At 35.4% G+C, this 16,322-nt stretch overlaps 2 protein-coding genes across 6 annotated transcripts in view; one reads left to right on the forward strand and one right to left on the reverse strand.

Moving 5' to 3' along the window:
• Window positions 1–4,237, reverse strand: part of LOC150093682 (beta-1,3-galactosyltransferase 5-like) — a 100,241-nt gene extending 96,004 nt beyond the window's left edge. For both annotated transcript variants that reach the window (XM_090412805.1, XM_090412802.1), the window contains exon 1: window positions 3,507–4,237. The gene's annotated coding sequence lies outside the window, so the exon portion shown is untranslated. The remainder of the gene's footprint in view (window positions 1–3,506) is intronic.
• LOC150093683 (beta-1,3-galactosyltransferase 1-like) overlaps window positions 1–16,322 on the forward strand; it is a 204,767-nt gene that overhangs the window by 54,497 nt on the left and 133,948 nt on the right. The gene's annotated exons all lie outside the window — the stretch shown is intronic.

Consider the following 16,322-nt stretch of genomic DNA (forward strand, 5'->3'; position numbering starts at 1 on the left):
GATCTATCCGCTAATTAATAGAAATAGCAAGCTCAGCAACAGAATCAAATTGCAGCTATACCAGAGGACGATTCGTCCTATAATCACCTATGCCTCTCCAGCCTGGAGCCACACCTCTAATACTAACATTATCAAGATACAACGAGTGCAGAACAAGTGCTTGAGACTGATTCTGAACGCCCCGTGGTATGTTAGAAACAATCAACTTCATAGAGATACAAATATTCCCCATATTTTCTCTTTCCTACAATCTTTAGAATCTAAGTTCTTCCTAAAGACGTCCACACACCCCAACGATTTGGTTCAGCAAGCTGCAGCATACGAGGCAACGGACATATTCAAATATAGAAGACCAAACGCTATATTAGCCTCCTATAGCGATGCATAATCTCCATGCCCATTCAGGGCGAGCAAACGGCTCGTAAATTTTACCCTCACTGTAACCACAACAGATAACGGGGAATATGAAAAGCATCTTGCTTCACCCCTAAATGTAAATAATATATATATATATATATATATAGAAGGCATTGATACATTTAGTTATGTTTTTGAAGAAGACAGCGTAGGTATCTGACTGGAGAGTCGTTTTAATTTCGTAGGGGAAAAATATACAGTACCATTTTATTTTGTACCTCTACATTTTCTCAACTTCTATTATAAAAGTAGAATTTCAAAACAGTTTCCTTTGAAATTTTATTACAGCAGGTATTGCAACATTTCCTGCAATTGCCAAGCTATCAACAAACTTGATAAATATGACTCATAAATAGTCAAATACATATTTTATTGCTTTTCTGTGTCGACAGTTAACATTTTTAACACAGCACTTTCATGTTCCGAATAATAAAAGAAAGATATGTTATTACCAGTCGAAAATAACAAATCAAATAAATTATGATATAAAGTTTTGAAAAGATTTCAAGTCGTTCTAAAGTTGGATATTAAAAATATATATGGCAAAGCTTATTTAACTGGAATACCTTCATATAGCAGAATGACAGGCTATGTTTTAAAACATTAAGAAGAATAACTCACTAAACAGAACGTAATGATGAAATTATATTTCATATATTAGAAGTAGTATGAAGTGATGCTGTTATATTCTGTATGAGATTTAATAGCGTACTAAACCAGTACTAAATTGTGGGGTAACATAAAATATAGAAGCAGGGAATAAGATGAAATATCAAGACTGAAATACAAATGAAAGAAAATTATAAAAGATAATCATTCAAAAATTAAGGATTTAAAAAAGAAAGAGGTAGAAAAATAAAATTTCTCAATTTCTCACACCAGAGCTATGGCATTTTCATTTTTTTTTTAATTGTTCGGATCGTAGCTTCATTCAAATTAAAACGTTTGCCAACAGATGTGGAACCTTGCATTTTTTTATTTTTATAGATTTATAGAAAAATAGATTTCTATGTTTGTTTCTACAGAAATTATTTTTCGTTTTTGCTTATTTTAAGTTTCTTTAGCCATCATTTCTGTCAAGGCAGAAAATATTTCCAATTAGTTAAATAAATATGCTTATATAAGCGTTATAAATCAATTAACGCGACTCGGTAAACTTCGAGATTTCTTATAAATTTTCATTTTTGAATTTAGATGAATATCATATGAAAATATGTAATATGAACACGATATGAAAATAACATATTAAAAATAATAAATTTTGTTACAAAAATAATAACTTAAATTTGCAAAAAGAAATTACATACATATACTTAACAGGATTAGTTCATTTTTGTGAACCGTGTAAAAACAGCCCTGTAAAACAGGATTGGTTATATATATATAACCAATTATGATTGGACTACTTAAAATTTACCAATTACACACGATGACACTACTGGCATCAATACACAACGCTGTCTATCGCCCACCACCCCCACCGATACTATATTTTGTCTGCAAATTGCGTGTGCTCTCATGGTGTCCGATTTGCCTGTTTGCCGGATGAAAAAAACCCGAGTTCCCGCGCTTGGGGAGATCCCTATTACCTCCGTATGAGATAGGCTAACTCACATTCAATTGAAATCTCCACATAAAGAATCGAATTCAAGTCCATTGTAGTCGAAGTGCGCAAAGTCCAGTTGTTTTTCTCCAATTTAACATTGACATGTTGAAAGGATGAAACATATAAGGATAAGGAAGCCATTTTTCCTTTTTATAAGGCCTTGATGCAATCTCACTTGGACTATTATGCGCAGATCTGATCTACTGAGTTCCGTGGTGATGCTGATACATTGGAGAGAGTGCAAAGGATATATTAAAGATGATATCGGGATTGTGTAATACAAACTATGAGACTATGCGGACATTAGTAAGCAGAATGAAGGATTGTAATATGATAATGACCTACAAACTTCTAAAAGGATCATACAGGACGCAGGACATGAATTTTTATTTATTTTATAGATGGTGGGAGAGGACATCCATGGTAGTTGAGAATGAATGCAGTCAAGAAAGGGATGGGGGCAAGAATTTTCTCCAATTGAGAGGCGCGCGATTGGAATGGATTGCCGTCGGAAGTGGAGAGAGAGAGTGCGTGCATGCATGCGTGTAAGTAGTTTGCATGAATTTAAGTAAGGAAAGATATGACTGTTAATGTGTGATATGTGGCCTCCTTCATTGAGTTCCTGAACTCTGTTAATAATAATAATAATAATAATAATAATAAGAAGAAGAAGAAGAAGAAGAAGAAGAAGAAGAAGAAGAAGAAGAAGAAGAAGAAATCCCTTTTTAATTGGCAAAATAATACTGCATGATGATTATATACCTCATAACAGGTGTTGTGCAGGCCATGAATGTTCAACCCATATTCCTGAAGTTCGTCAACATTTCCACACTGGAGTTGAGTAATGATTTCAAGTAGGCTCCGGAAATAAGAATACAAAGGATTTAATTCAGGTGACCAAGAAGATCATGTAATAACTGGTCCACCTCGACCAACCTGTCTTTCAGGACATCTCTGATTAAGATCTTTTCGAGCCTCACGTGATATTTCAAGGACTGGAACTCCGTTATTTACATACTATAAGTTTTTTCATCTCAATGAAACGTCATCAGGTACATCACGGACGATGATTTCTATAAGTTTAGGAAGAAGTCAAGGTCAAAAAAATGCTGTGAGCCTGTTGGCAGAATGTACCTCTTTATCTCCAGAAGATATCTACTTATTTATATATTGTTGATGTCTTGAAAACATTGAAAAATGCACTGTTTTCATAGACACTTGCTAATATTTATTGATGTTTATAGTACTGAAATCTATGAAGCATGCTGGAAAACTGAATATTCAATTCACATTTACAAGGCTTAAGAAACAGATTGACAGATAGATATAGAAATAGAAATATCAATCAAATATAAAGATCGGTATTTGAATTATTTTAAACTAAATATAATTAGGAAATTTAAAAGTAATATAATAATAAAATTAATAAGTTACCTATAAATTCGAATGAAAAACTTAAAACACACAAACATTTCAGACTTACGTAGCTACGGTTGCATTTTCAAATAAATGTAGTTTAACATTGAAGACTAGTCATTCAATTTTTCCTTTTTCTTCTGCCGACACCTTTTGCCCTTTTTATAACGCGATGCAATTTCAAATAACGATGTAGAAGACATTTTATAAGTAATAAAATAGGTCACTCTATGCAGTTTCTTCCTTTTGCTGACTGCAACTTATTCTATACGATATCCTATTTCTCTTCATCTTTTATAGTTTATTTTTCCTGACTTTATTCTTGTATTCGTTCACCTAGACAAAGATGTACACTCTACCCGTCTGCTATAAATAAGAAATATCTCTGTTCTGTCAGAGGAGTTAGCTACGTGGAAATAGCCAGTAAGTTGTCAGCAGGTACCTGAATTCGTCGATCGCCCATAGGCAATACTACTTTCAGCTGGGATGCCGTAGTTAATGAGACAAATGTGAAGGCTTCTCTGGCATATCGCCAAAGCATCGGTAGTATCCTCCTCCCTCGGATAAAAAAAAAAAAGGCTACTTTTGTTAACTTCGGCAAAGTAATCCATTAGTATGGTCTGGTGTAAAGTTCATTCAGTATTCTTCCTTTACTGAGCATGCTCTGAAAAAGAAGCAAAACAAATAACTTCATGCCTACCAAGCTGATACGTATTTAAATGAGCCTATCTAATAAATCAGTTGTTTTTAATTTAAAAATTAAAAAATTCAGATTGCAACAGAACTTTAGCGGATAAATTTAAGTATTATTTTTAGCATTCAATGAAACTTTTGTCGATCCCCAAATATAAATTACACTTCTAAAAGAAATTAGAGTTCCGTATACTTTTTTCTTACTTGTGAGAATGAAATCAAAAATATTATGAGACAAAATTTCTTCAACTCCTGAATACAGTTATATAAACGTCATTATTATGCAACCCTGTCAGTTATCTATCTTAAACCTGCATTTTTTAACTTATCGCCGATGACTGGCACGTTTCCAACAGAATTTAAGAAAGCTCTGATAATACCATTTCATGAAAACCAAGACTGATCTTCCTACTCTCAGTCTTTTGTAAAATATTAGATAAATTAGTAAAAAAAATCTGTATTTTTTTTTTAAAGAAAATAACTTCTTATCCAAGAACCAATTTGGATTTAGACAGGAACTATGTACTGAACATAAACTGAAATTCTTTTATCCGAGGATCATTATAAAGAAAATGAAGACATTTTTATCTACAACATAAGACGCAGGAAAGTATAACATCGTAGTATAGTATCTTCTGTTTCATGTTGTATAAGGCATACTGTGTCCTGAGAATTTTGATTCTGTGTGGTGTAACTACGAGTTTAAAAGTCAGTTTTTGTATGTATTGGTAGGTTGGTCTTGAACATGAAAGAACCACGTGGCAGTACACAGTTTAACAATAATAAAGAACAGTATTTATTTATCTTTCACATCTATTGGACTATTGGACATTAAACGAAAAAAAAAAAGTCCATTTATCTATACTTCGTCCCTAACTCATTCCACTCCCGTCCTAAAAATTATATTCACAGTCGTAAATTTTGACTGCCTATCCCTGAACGAGAATCAGTTATTATTGGTTTATATCGCCTATCACTGACTGCATTTTATCTTAATCACCTTTACAAATGATTAATTTCCTACCTAATAAAATAATCTCCATAAACTTAATCTTACGAACCACGATAGCTAGTAAGCAGACAGTTACGAGGCTACAATCTGTTTAGTGCCGTATCTAAGACGAAGTGTTGTGGATCTGTTATAAGTGACACTTTTATGGTTTTCATCTCTCGAAGTCATGAAGTAACAGCCAAGTCTGGAGCGGCATACCGAAATAGAGGAAGACATTACGTTTCCCATACTGAAGATACGGCCTCCTTTGGCGCCAATTCAGTATTGCTTCCACGATGCAAGGCTATACAGTAACAGGAAACTCTCGTTCCTCCTACCACCCATCTACTATGCTCGTTTCCTGTTTTATTGAAAATAACAGACATGTAATAAAACTGGCAACATGAAGACACCATCTGTGAGAGAATCCGTTCTTCGTTTTTTATTATTACCGTAATATTTAATGTCGTTGCTCTTTGTAGATGTGTTTGGAAGTAGAAATAATAAAAAATGTTTTTTTTTCTGTTAGCATCTGTAGTGTTCAGACGGAATAATTCAAGAAGGGGATGCCAAGAAATAGTATGGTGTGATAGCAGCTTGAAGGATACTTGATAATAAATCGCCCATTTATCATAAAGATATATTTTTCTGTAAGTCATAGTCTGTGCAGAAAGCTTTTTATAGGATATTTCAAGTCCTTTTACCGATTGTGGAGTAGTTTATTATCTGTAACGTTTCAAAATGCAGCAAAATCTAAAAGTGGAAAAAAAAGAGTCATTTCTGCAAAGACATGCTCATCTGAGATTAAATTACGTTTTTTTTTTTGTGACAATTGACATGTCCACCTAACTAGGTAAAAGTTAGATATTTTAAGTTTGGCTAAACATGATGAACATAAATAATAAATAACAAATTTTTTTTTTAAATTAACGTATACCACTCTAATATCTTCTTCCTTAGCTACCCTCGTATGACATGCCCCCGGATATTCTAATTAATAAGAGAGATTCAAACCCAGTCCTTTTAGATCCAAAGAGAGTCATTGATAAGGACATACTACAGGGATGTTGCAATTTACAACTTTTTTTTAAAAAAATCGCAAAAGATATTGTCAAAAACTGAGTTTCTCAAAAGGGAAATCTGGACCTCCCCCTCAAGCTAATCGCGAATGGATATCCAATGGTAGATTTCAGATCTTAAATGGAAGGTTTATGTTGCTATAGAAACAATGGTTACTCAGAACTGCAACAGTGTGATAACTAAGTAATTTTTAATATATTCATTGTTCTGTAGAATTATAGACTTGCAATATTGGTGTGAAAGTTCAGCTATGGTAGACAACGTGATAAAGATTTAAATGCCTTTGAACAGGGTTATGTATGTGGCGTAGGAGTGGAAAAATATGCTTTGGGTTCGGACCTTTTAAGTATGTCTGGGGAGGGAAAAGAGCAAATTCTAGAACAAGACCAAATGCATTGCATATCTAATTATAAGAATAGGCTAGATCGTAATTTATTATGTCTATACGCAAATGCCAGGAGCATTAGAAACAAAGGGGTTGAGCTTGTTGCTTTATTGAATACGATGGGGCCTAAGATTGTTGGCATTAGTGAAACCTGGCTATCAGAATCAGATATGGTAAGTGGGATCGAGTGTAACGGATATACTATTTATAGGAATGACAGAAGAGATAGGAGAGGAGGAGGAATGCTACTAATGATATCAGATGACATAAGTCCAGTTAGGGTAGAAATACAAGAAAAGGATGGTAACAATGTCCCATGTAGCAATGAGTTTAAGTCTGTTTGGTGTGAAGTGGAGGCTAACAGAATGAAATACATGGTGGGGTGTTGCTACAGACCTGGCAGCTCAGTTGTAGGGAACGAAGAAATGCATCGCCAATTTAGCCTTATGGGTACCAAGCGAATGATCATTATGGGTGACTTTAATTTTCCAAACATTGATTGGGTAGAAGAGAAATCTCATGATCAGAAAGAACAGGAATTTATTAAATTGTTGCGGGATAACTTTCTCAAGCAACATGTGAAAGAAGGAACTCGAGGTCAAAGAGTGTTGGATATGCTCATAGCGTCAAAAGGGATCTCTGTCAAGAATATAGCTATTTTACCACCAATTTGTGACAGTGATCAAGCTGTTCTTTCTTGGGAAGCAGCTACTTGTATTGAAGCTCCGATTAAAACAGGTTACATGCTGAACTACAAAGCTAGAAATTATGATCGCCTTAGAAGAATATTATCCTTGGTCCCATGGTATCAGTTACTAAATGGAAAAATGTCAGCAATGCATGGGAATCTTTGAAAAAGTGCTTGAATAAGCCGGTATCTGAATGTATCCCTAATGTTCGAAGAGTAAATAGGTTGGGTGTGAAATGGCTGTGCAGCCTTATTAAGCTAGAAATCCACAAGAAGAAGATGATGCGGAAAGAGTATCGTGAGAATAAGAGTCGGAGGAGTTATGAAATATATAAAGTTCAGGCCAGAAATGTAACGAGTATTGTGAGAAAAGCTAAAACAGAGTATGAACAGAAATTGGCCATGCAAGCTAAAGGCAATCCAAAAGAATTTTATCGTTATGTCGCAAGCAAAAGAAAAATTGAATGTGGAAGAATAAATTTATTGAATGCAGATGATACACGAGTGTCGGAAGCTAAGGAGATTGTTCAATTAATGAGTGCTCACTTTGCTAAGATATATCAACCAGGTGTATGAAGCATGGTGCACAGTGCTACTGCTACGTTGGATGAAGAGTTAGAGGTTCATGAAAATGAGGTTGAAGAGCTCTTGCATAACCTGGATAAGAATTTGTCAATAGGGACAGATGGAATATCTGCCCGTTTGTTAAAGGAATGTTCAGCTGAATTGGCTAGGCCTTTCACACATTTGTATAACTTGAGTCTCAGCTCAGGAATGATACCACAGGCATGGAAGGAATGTAATATAGTTCCATTGCACAAGGGTGGTGCAAAAAAAAACTGATGTGTCTAACTACCGACCTATTAGTATTTCTAGTGTGGTTGTGAAGAATTTAGAGAAGTTAGTAAGAACTCGCATACAGAAATGGGTAGACAATCATTCTATACTCTGCAGGGAACAGCATGGGTTTACTAAAGGAAGGTCATGTTTTAGCAAAATTTGCTCATATTTTATAACAATGTTACGGCCGAGTTGGATAAAGGGAATGGATACACTATGATAATGTTGGATTTTTCTAAGGCATTTGATAGGATACCACACGATAGTTTGTTGCGTAAACTGGAGAATATGGGATTGCAACATAATCTATTGACTTGGATCAGGGGATGGTTAACAGACAGATATCAAAAAGTGGTATACAGTGGGTGTAAATCTTCCAGATTTAAGGTAACCAGTGGTGTACCTCAGGGTTCAGTATTTGGGCCATTATTGTTAAATCTATACATTAATGACTTCAAGCAGGGTCTATCATCAGATTTGCAATTGTTTGCTGATGATGCGAAGATAGGCAGGGCAATCAGGGATGCTACTGATATTCAGCAATTACAAAATGATTTGAATAGACTGGAAATCTGGACAAACGAAAATGGCTCTCAGTTTAATGTTAGTAAGTGTAAAGTTATGCACTTTGGCGTGATTAGAGAACCAGCGGCATATTATATTAGCGGGGTTATGCTACAAGAAACTGAAGAAGCAAGGGATCTTGGTGTATTGGTGGATAAGAATTTAAAGTTCCAAGGTCACATAACAAAAATTGCAAATACAACTCAGAGGATAATTGCTATACTGAAGCGAACCTTGACATGTAAGGATAAGGTAGTTATCTTGCCTCTTTACAAGGCTTTGATAAGACCAAACCTGGATTACTGTGCTCAGATTTGGTCTCCCGGGTTCCAAGGGGATAAATAAGACGTGGAAAGGGTACAAAGAAGAGTTACAAAGCAAAGATTATATCTGGATTATGGGATTTAGATTATGAGGACAGATTGCGAGTATGTGGATTACAGACTCTGGTTAACAGGAGAAAGAGGGGGGGTGATATGATAGAGGTCTATAAACGTCTGATATGATAGAGGTCTATAAACTTCCATATAACAAAACATTTCAGATGAAATGTTTCGTTATATGGAAGGCGGGGAGAGAACACGGGGGCATCCATGGAAGTTAAGGTTGTTCTCAGTCAAGAAGGGGTAAGAGCTAAGTTTTTCTCCCAGAGAGAGTGAGTGAGTGTAATAATTTGCCCTTTGTGGTAGTGAGTGCATCTAGTGTAAATGAATTTAAGGGATGGTATGATAGCTGGATTGCGTCATTTACAGCCTCCCTGGACGAGTCCTTGACTCCCTGGAAGTCACAGATAATAATAATAATAATAATAATAATAATAATAATAATAATAATAATAATAATAATAATTTCTTCTTAGATTCAATTCAATTGGTCATCAGTTAGTCCACTATTTGAACCTATCGCGTCTACAAATCTAACTCATCAAACCACCTTTCTTCTTGCTCAGTTGTATGCTAGTTGCGATATTCTCCCGAAATTACAAACACTGAAAATGTTTCTGAACAAGCAATGTGTAATCTACTGGAATAGTTTTTTTATTTTTCATTTCTTTCTTTCTTTCTGTCAGACCATACTTATTTGTGAAGAAACTTAGGCTTAGGTCATTAAGCAATGAATCAGGAAGAATGTGCTGCTTGGAAAATTATGGCAGAGTTCTTGCATGTAATGAATGACGTATTTGTAGCCGGTATGCATTGGAAGAATATGATGTTCCCAAGTCAGTACTGTGTGTCCGGCTATAATGGTTGCAAGAAGAAAACCGCCACGGAATTTGAAGGAGGCTTTATGATAGAATGCCATGTTGCAGGCTTATCTCTTCGGCAAATTGTTGGCAAATTGGACCATCCCAGGTCAACAATCAGTGATACCATACTGAGATGGAACCGCACGGAGTCAGATGCAAGTGCTACTCGTAGTGACGACTGACCACACTCATCGACGGGACCTTAGGATACTACGAAAGTTAATATCTAAAAAACGTCCATTTATCGCCGGCATGTTGAATGCGGAGCTCCAGGCATGGACTGGACCACGAATCTGCACAAAAAACATTCACAACCGAGGCTCATAACATGGGTTTCCATGGTAGGACTGCAATATGCAAGCCTCACATTACCCGAACCAACATGCAGCGTCGTCTTCAGTGGTGCAAAGAGCGTATACAGTGGATGTGGAAGCTTGGAAAACTGTGTTATGAAGCGACAAATCACGCTATATCCTCACGCTATATCCTCTACTTAACAGATGGGCAGGTGTGGGTGGGGCGGATAATCGGTGAACATCTCTTATCAGAGTGCGTAACCCCAACTATGAAATTCGGAGGTGGCAGTTGTGATGGTACAGTCCTGTTTTTCCTGGTTTGGCCTCCGACTTCTGTTTGTGGTGCCACGAACATTGAACTACGAGAGAAATCTGAACATTCTAGATAATGCAATGCAAGGCCTCCTACTTTGTGGCATTTCTGCGGAACTGACCCTTGTCTCTTTCGTCAAGACCACAATGCACCGTGTCATAAGGCTGCTGCTGTAACTGCGTGGCTTGTGGACATGAACGTCACCTCACTTGACTGGCCTCCACAGAGCCCTCATCTCAACCCTATTGACATCTGTGGGATGAAGTAAAGCGCCGGGTGAGATTAAGGGACGTCCGTCCTACAATGGTACAGGGTCTCATTACATGCATACCGGAAGATATGTTCCAAAATACCCATTGGTCACTATCGTACGCTTATGGAAAGTATGCCCGTAGCACTGCTGCGTTCATTGCATCGAAAGAAGATCCTAAATCTCATTAAGGCGGGAGTCATGGCTGTTTGTTCCACACAATATGGTGTCCCATTGACTTCTTTCCAAGCCATGTACTCGTAGTTCCGATACCTAATGGGTACATTTGCTTGAATTAAAGATATGAAGTTTGCAATGAAAAAGGTTGATTCAAGTATTTACAATTCATGTGCAGGTTCTGAAAAATATATGTCCTTGTATTCAATACTTCAGTCAATACAGGATATCCGTATCGAGCATGTCGCTTGTGACCCTGAAACAAGCTACAAATTAATCGTACCAGCGATCGCAGTTGGTAGTTGGTTGTATTTCACAGATGGCAGTTGATGTGTTTTGTAAGCAAAATTCAGTAAATGACCAAGTCTAACAACACCTGAACAAGATGCATAATTATGACATTTTCAATTAAATGTTTAGCGGTATCTGCCTTTGTGATTAACGCAACAAATACATGGAAGGAATATTGAGCTTTATATCTTACTATGAATGTGATGTAGATAGATATGGTAGCAGCTATGATAAAAGGAGGGGGTGGGAAGATATGAAATTAATAAGTTCGTGTTTTTTTTTCTATTCAAGAAAAAAGTTTCACTCTAGTTCCACCACAGTGAGTGGCGCTGCGATCGGTCACTTAAATGCATCTCACAAGTGGTTCCAAATGGCGACTGTTAGAGATGCACTAAGGAATTCAATCAACAGTCTACTTCGTATATGTATCTATAACAGTGTGTGTGTGTGTGTGTGTGCGTGTGATATTTTCTCTAGACTGGCTATTAAAATGATAGAAAATGATCTTTCTTAAAATACTGTTATAAATGTCAGGATATGATGACTTTGAAACATCAACAGGCTTGAAAGTACGATTTAATTTACGTCTTTTAATATTAAATTCTTCTAAGGTCTTTTTTTTTTTTAACTAAAGAATTTTCTTCGCCTTAAATGCAGGTTAATGACGTTTGAAATAATCAAGTCCTCAGCTGCTTTGTCGTTTGAGCACCCACCGTAAAATTGCTTAACGTAGGCCATCGAAGCTACTTTCTGATTTTCGAAAATTGCTCGATGGAATGACTCCTTTAATTAAAGATCATCGTGTAAGAGAAAAGAATTCTGTGTATTTGAGTTTACAAAATTTTAACAGCCATTCCGTGCCGATGCAATTTTGCTTGATGGAGTTTTAGAATAAACACCTCACTTTAACGTATCCTGCTTGGCTTTAACGATCTCTCCGAATAGACTGCGAGAATATTTTTATACACCAAGCTCATTCAAGCACGTGAACTTGATGTAGTTAACCTCGATAATGACGTCACAATATACTTAATTCATGATTCTGATTAAAGTGCCAAACGATGTAAAAAATACAGGCCTGAAGGTAATGACGTTAAACACTTCAGAATTACAGAGGAAATTTACACAATTTTTTTCTTCTCTCCGTTTTACATAAATTTTTTTCCTTAATCTCTTGGCCTTCAGCGTAATGTTATATATATCCAAAAAGAATAAGCCAAAATGAAATTTTGATACACCAGAAAATTTAAAAGCAAGTTAACGATCATTCTCTTCATTTAAATTGTTTTATATTTATGAAAAAATCTAAAGGAAGTTTTGGCAAACATTTTATGAGTTTAATTCAGAATCCACGTGAGAATGAATAAGAATGTTTAATAGTACATCGCATTTGCTCAAGTTAATTCACAAAGGATTTTATTACATCGATAGAACTGAATTTTTATTTCCAAAAAATAAATTGATTTTAGTTAATGTTTATACTTTAAACAGGAGAGGCCGAATCTAGCGAATATATAGTGACATTGTCATAAGAGTTAAGGACACTTTAAGATGCAATATTCATTTTTTTTTACAAACATAGATATTATAAAATGTAATAAGAAAAAAATAATGCAGATTTTGAAAATCTTTGTACGAATGTTATAGTTAATGTATGATTCTGAATGAGACTGAATAAATTCTCCGGGTGAATTTCCATATAGTTTATGGTCATCCATATAAATGTAACATTTTTCTGTTTTTCTTTGATGTTGCATATCCTTAGCCTGCTTCCTTTCCTTCAGAATGCCTGTTACATGAATCAGTAATAACATGAACAATACAGGGTATAATGGATCGTCTTGGGGAAATTCCTTTTACTGTTATTCACTGTCCCTAGATTGTCTTCGGTGATTATTAGCTGGGTTTTTCCACGTACTCATAACTGACGCTTGGAATTTCTTGATGTTTCATTTCGTCCTAATATTTCTAGACATTTTATTATCCAAGAATGTCGCAAAGAGTCAAATGCGTTCTTGTAACCAAAAGATAAATTTGAATTTTTCAAAATCCCTTTTAAATTTACAATTGGTTCTTTGTTCTTTTCTCTTACAAAATTAGAACTGTCCTTTCTGTTGTCATCCACTCTTTACTTGAAATTTTTGGATTGTCAAACTTTTTGATTCTTTGTTTAAATCGGTCTGCGATTGATTTTGTTTCAAGGTTGTATCGTCTTACAAGACTGTCCTTAATCTTTTAATTCTTAAGCTTTTCTTCTTTTAAATTGTTTCAATTGCTAACACTTGTTTGAGGCTTGTTTATTTTCAATTCCAAATGTAATTTCCCTTCGGAGTTCTTTTTTTTTTTTTTTTGTTGTCTCTAGCCAAGTTCTTTTGTAACGACGACTGCAACACTCCATATATACGCTGATTTGTTTCTCCAGCTAGTTTTGTAAGAATTGTTTTTTCTACTGTCAAGTTAGTGCTGCTCAATATCGTGAGGTTAATTCTTGTCTTAGGCTTGCGCGCGCGCGATCTTGGATATCGTTCTTGGTATGTCAGTTTTTGTCAGATGAAATATCCGAGTTTCCCGGGAAAAACCGTCACCTCCGTATGAAAGTGGCGCTGTCATCTTTACTAAACCCTCATAAGCATTCCTAGATAAGATTCGAACACGTCAAGTCTCTTCAACCCAGAAATATTTCAGGAGTCTTTCACCATTGCACTACTCTGAGGCATAAATAAAAGACTTCAAATTATACAACGCAGATAAACTAATAATATGCTTTTGCGCTGTGTTACGTGATGCGTGATGAAGTCAATCTATTGTTTCACTTTATCATTGTTATATGATCTGTACAACATCGTAAAAAGATAAATAAATTAAAAAAGAATATTAATAATGAATGCAGACCCTATTTCTATCCCAACTAAGCAACAATTAGCCATTCTAAATAGAGAATTAGATGCTTCTGATTATAAATCAATTTCAGTCAACAGTTAATTAGTGAATTGTAAGTCTTCGTCAATATCACCGTATTATATCGCAGGAAGAAAGAATAACACCGTATTAATGAACTTATTCAGTATGTTTACATTTAATAACTGCAATGCCGATTGCAATATAGTAAATATCAGAAAAGACTCATAGAGAAAAATTGATATTTACTCGGAGCTACGTACATGGTTTATACATAATGGCCCGAAGTTAAAGTTTTAATATTCGCAATGCATTTATTTGTATTTCCACTTCAGCATCATCAACATCAGAGGAGAGCAGTTCTGGTAAAATTAAAATAAATTAGTAATTCTGCAGTGAAGTAAACTTTTTTTACTTGAAATATTTTACCAAAAATGCTAGTTTGCAGCATTTTTATACTACAGCACAATGTTAATAAACTTACTACACATAATTTATCAAGATCAATTAAAAGCACATTCGCGTTTACTAGAATCGCCTGTAAATTTTAATATTTCCTCAAAGTAGAGGACTTTTCATATTTTTACTAATTTATTTATTTCATACGTTTTATTTTAGTAGTGATTTAAAAACAGCTGATATGGTTGAAGTAGGTTGAATCGACCGTGAGATGCGGTGATTAATACCCTTGGAGGGCAATGGATGGCAATGCTGTAGCCAATGAAGTTTTAACTGAGGCTCGGCTGTTGCTGGTACCCTCCTGCCATGATCAGAGCTTTAATAGCTCAATAACACCTTATCCCTACACTGTCCTCTACAGATAACGGGGAATATGAAAAGCATTCTTGCTTCGCCCCTTTAAGCCAGTCCCTTTAAGTAAGATGATATGGCTCTCATCATTGAGAGTATCATGATGCGATGATATATTACTATAACAATCTGCATTTTGATGGAAATTAGTTCTGAAAAGTTTTTCAATTTGTTAGGATAATGATGAAGGGTATCTGATATTCTGGTTAGCAGATGCAAGTGAGGTCATGAATCTGTGAGCCAGAACAAATCGCACAGAGTGAATTTCAAGTTAATAACTTCTGGAAAGGAATGTCAGATCTTAAAACTCTTGCTAGAGTACATTCTGCCATTAGGCCTACGCAAGCACAATTTGGACCCTAAAATTTAAAAAAGAAATGTGTAAAATTTAAAAAAAAAATAAAGTCATTTTTTGTGGTTGAGATATACGGTTTTGCAAGTTTATGCCTCCTTCCTAACTTTTAGGCCTTGCTTTAGTTTTTTAGTAGGTTACGATTAGCCTGTCAGATCTGAAAAAAAAGTACGTGCTCTGCTATTCTTATGGAAGGCATCGTGCATGAAGTAGTTCGAATAGCTTAAGTGGATTTTTAGAGAATACCAGGAGCGCATGTTATTAATATTTGTTTCGGTGGTGAAATGGATGCAGAAGTGATTTTTATTCTATGAACTTATTCTTTCATTTTTGTTGAATTTCGATATATTTTTAAAGTTTTTGTTTTCTGTGGAAATATTTTATAACCACAATGACACTACTATTTTTATTTTCATAATAGAGATAATCCTGAAAGGCTTATGCACCCTCTGTCTAAAAAGAAACCGAACTTTTCGAAAATAGAACACACTAGTGGTGCCACCTGTTGTATCGTTTTGTTGTCGAAAGCAGCAACCTTCTTTAATGTTGTGTCAACTGTTTATGACATTTGTTTCATTAGAAGCCGAGTTTATAGTGCCAAGAGTGACAGTGTGTTTCGACGAAAGGTCGGAAAATGAGTTTCAAATAGAGAGCTGCGATTGACTTTTGTGTTAAACTTGGTAAAAGTTTTACCGAAACGCATCAAATGCTTCCAAAAGCATACGGTGATGAATGCTTATCCCGTACTCAAGTTTACGAGTGGTTTAAGCGATTTCAAAGTGGTTGTCAGACGCTTGAGGACGACGAAAAGCTTGGCCATCCAAAAACTGGACTGAGCGTAATTAACATCCAAAAAGTGCGTGATTTCATCAAAGAAAAGCCTAAATCGTCCGTGAGATTGATTGAAGATGAATTGGGGATTCCAAATTCAACTGTGCACAACATTTTGATCGAGAGTTTGGGCCTTCGTAAATTGAATTTGCGATTTGTTCCCCACAAGTTGACCGAC

The sequence above is a fragment of the Typopeltis vanoorti genome, chromosome 23 (genome assembly GCF_054136105.1).
Source record: "Typopeltis vanoorti isolate ZY-2024b chromosome 23, IOZ_Tvanoo_1.0, whole genome shotgun sequence".
Taxonomy (NCBI): Eukaryota; Metazoa; Arthropoda; class Arachnida; order Uropygi; family Thelyphonidae; genus Typopeltis; species Typopeltis vanoorti.